The sequence below is a fragment of the Delphinapterus leucas genome, chromosome 1 (assembly GCF_059928025.1).
Source record: "Delphinapterus leucas isolate spDelLeu-1000000601 "Yukka" chromosome 1, BTC_Dleu_Yukka2, whole genome shotgun sequence".
NCBI classification, from domain to species: Eukaryota; Metazoa; Chordata; class Mammalia; order Artiodactyla; family Monodontidae; genus Delphinapterus; species Delphinapterus leucas.
Genome location: NC_143129.1, coordinates 190252174 through 190256046, shown reverse-complemented (window position 1 = coordinate 190256046; position 3873 = coordinate 190252174).

Below are 3873 nucleotides of genomic sequence, written 5' to 3'. Positions count from 1 at the left end.
CCGAGGAGACAGAGCAGGTGCCCCACGGGGAGAGCCCTCTTCCTGGGCAGAACCTCCAAGTCCGAACCCCAAACACCAGGGTCCTGCCCTGCTGGACCTGTGACTAGACCATTCTCCCAGTTTCCTGACACGAAGCTGCCTGTCATCTAGGGCAGTGCCAACTGCAGTGGCCAAAGGCAAAATTAGCCACGGCCCCTTCCCAGTCCAGGGCAACACGCTTGACTCGGTGGAGGGCCAAGGACGGGTGAGCGACAGAGCTTGTCCCCCGTCATGGGGGGTGCTGACCCCACGGACAGCCGCCCAAGCAGGCCCATGTGGGGCTAACAGGCAGCCCCAGCGTCTAGCCACACCTGCCCCAGGTGTTTGCTCTGCTTGCAAGGAGGTAGGCCTGAGGAGCCTGCAGAAAACTCAGGGCCTGTGCAGAGACATGGCCTGTCCCAACTGGAAGTGCAGGGACCGGTGAGGCGACTCGGAGCTTGTGTCTCCTAGGAGCCCGGAGCTGGCTGAGAGCTAAGTCCAAGGCTGGGGCGGGATGTGGGGGGGCAGGGGGCGCTCCAGGGCCCTCCCCCTGCCCCAGCACTGTCCCAGCAGGAAGACCATCCCTTGGCACCGAAGCCTGGCTTCCAGGCCGAGGCTGAGCCCTGGGGGGTGTGGAGAGCCTGTGCCCAGATGGCCACCATGCCAGAAGTAGCCGGGAGCCACAGCACAATGGCCCTTTGTCTCGCCTGCCCCGCCCAGGGAGGCCTCAGCCCCAGGCAGGGCTGAGGGGCTGGGGGTTAGCTCACCACGAGCTCTACCACCAGCCTGACTGTGTCTCCACGTGTGTGTGGGGGCTTTTGGCACCCCTCCCTGTTTGGGCCTCCCTGTCCCTGGAGAGCCTGTCTCGCTGGCCCCGCACCCTCCTGCTGCCATGACAACATCTGTACCCAGCAGGCGGGCTGGGCTGGTGGCCACCGGTTTCTCTAGTGATCCTGGCACCCAGTGCAGCTGCTGCCCACTGGGCTGGGATGACATGGGTCTGGTGTGTTGCGGGGACAGCCCCACGCTGACCCTTCAGGGCTTGAGTGCCTGCCTCTCCCCAGCCAGTAGGACCAGCACACCTCTCCCCTTGGAGGAGGCCAGAGGCCCCGCCCCGCTGACCCCCTTGACCACATCTGTCCTTGCAGGGTCAGGGTGCTGCCTCAGAGGGACCAGGGCCTCTGCACAGGGCAGGAGCCAGGTCCTGCTGCAGCCACAGCTGCTCCGCTAGGAGTGACACCCCCAGCTCAGGGCCTCGAGGTGGCCATCATCAGAGCTCAGAGACGCCAGAGCGTCCTTGTACCCAGCCTGGGTGGTAGGGGCTGCCTGCAACGACTATAGGGGCAAAGGGAAGATCTCAACTGACCATTTGTTGGAAACCAAGGGGTGGGACGCATGCAAACCCTGCCAAGACCCCCTCGGTCATCCCTCCGGCACAGGGCCCAGCCTTGCTCGGGCTCATTCTTCTTCTACTCGAGACTTAGGCAGAACAGGCAAGGAGAGTGCTGAGTGGTCACTGCAAGGGCAGGGGTGGGCGGTCAGCCAGACCAGAATCGTCCTCTTCAAAGTGATGCACCAGAGGAGACCATCAAGATGGCTTTCGCGGGCTTCCCTGGTGGCGCAGTGGTTGGGAGTCTGCCTGCCAGTGCAGGGGACGCGGGTTCGGGCCCCGGTCCGGGAGGATCCCACATGCCGCGGAGCGGCTGGGCCCGTGAGCCATGGCCACTGAGCCTGCGCGTCCAGAGCCTGTGCTCCGCAACGGGAGGGGCCACAGCAGTGAGAGGCCCGCGTACCGCAAAAAAAAAAAAAAAAAAAAAGGCTTTTGCTTCCTGGGGGCACTCGCTCCCGGGCCACGCTGCACACGGGCAAAGCTCAGATGCTTCCTGACCTTTCTGACCCTGGGCTAAGAGCAGGCAGCTTTGGTCAGCTGGGGTGTCCTCCCGCCGGGACCTCAAGTTTCCTGAAATAATTGTCTATGACAGGGGGGTCTCCCTTGCCCCAGGGCGGCTGCCTGGTAGAGCAGCCTTGAGAAAACTCCCACAGAAAACCGTGTGGTCTTTTAACTCTGAGTGAGACAGACACAGACTGTGCCCAGGTGTCTCTGAGTCTGCGTGGAGCGTCTGAACTGGTGGGAAAGTGTCCCCACCTGGTGACAACAGGATCAGAGCCACAGGCAGCCCACGCCGGCCAGAAACTCAGAGGAGGTTTACTTCTGCCTCAGGCCAGGCGATCGGTCAGTCGGCCCCTCGGCCGCCCCCCTTCCAGGGGCGGGGCTCCTCCCGCATCCGTCCCCCTTCCTGGCAGAGCTGAGCAGGGCCCCTTTGGTCCCCACCGCGTCCCGGCCCTCAGGGCTCAGTGGCCACTGGCCACGGCTCCCCCTGGTGGCCCCTCGTCCTCCTGGGAGCTTCTGAAGTCTGGCAACACTGCGCCCATCAGTCCCAGCCTGACATCTCTGGGCTAAGCCCCGTGGTTCGGATGCGTGCCCCTGCTCCCGCCGGCCCAGGCAGCGCGAGGGGGGCAGGGTGTGAGCCTGAGGAGGGGGTCAGCGCCAGCAGCCCCTCTTCCACTCCCAGCCAATGGCAATGCCTCAGGCTCCCCGAAATGTGGCCCCCACTGGAGGCCTGTGCCCTGCCCCACCCCCACACAAATGCGGACACCTGAGTGGGCATCGGGGTGGGTGGGCGTCCTAACAATCCCAAGGAGGGGCTGGGGGCTGGAGGGTTGGGTTAGGGTTAGAGGTCACCGATGCTCCCAGGACTGGCTGCCAGAGGCCCTGTCCCTCTCCAGGGGCTCGCGGCGGATTTCTGGTTCCCCCACCGTAACCACAGTGATCCAGGCCCACGGGGGCTCCTGGGGGCCGTACCCTCCTCTGGGTCCCCCATGTGGTGGGCACGGCGCCCCCTGCAGTTGTGCGGCTGTACCCCCTGGAGATTTCTGCAGCGGTGACTCAGCCATCTGGCCTCGTGCATCCTTGGAGGACAGCCTCTGGGTCACAGAGCCCAGCTCCCAGGGTGGAGTAAGGCCAAGTGCCGGGAGCCCAGGGACAGCCCTTGACGCTGTGAGTTTCCAGCACAGCCGCCGGCTTCGTTACGGAACGTAGTTGGGCCTTTGGGATCTCTCTGCTGGTCGGGCTAATTACTGGGATCACAGTTATTTCATTACAGGCCCTTTTGTCAGGAGCAGGGAACAAGCATGAAATCCTCAGGATGTGTCCTGCTGGACTGGGGCCCTGTCCCTCCCACCCTGTGGCCACGGGCCCCCAGGCCCTTCTAAACCCCATCACAAAACCTTGCATCCCTAGTCCAGGGATTCCAAAATGGGGGTCCCAGGGGCTGCCAAGGCCTCGGTCGCCAGGCAGGCCCCCAACCCTGCAGCGGGGCCGCCTTCCCAGCAGCCTGGCTCCCGCAGTGCGTGGGTCAGTGTGGTGCACGGCCTGATTTGGGGGCCACCTGCCCATAGGGGCGGGGCTGGGGGCCTCGAGCTGAGGGGTCAGGTCCAGCCTCTGCCCTTTGTCAAGGGGAGGCCGCAGCCCCAAGGGGCAGGGGCGTCGCTGGGGCCACCGGGCGGAAAGCAGGGGTGCAGGGCGTGACCCCCTTCCACTCCGTCCCTGGTCCAGCGAGGCCGTGCCCAGCGCCTGGACAGGAGCTGCTGCCGGCTGTCCTGGCCAGTGGCTCACACGCTCCACTGCAGCCCCTGCAGACGCTCCCTGCCCTGGTTTTTGTTCAACCTGGCCCGGCGGGCGGGCGAGTCGGGCGAGGCGGGGGCAGGAATGTGTGCAGGCCCGGCGCCCGCCCTGCCGCTGCGTCACTAGCTGTCTCCCTCCCGGCCTATGGGAGCCCGGGGGACACACCTGTC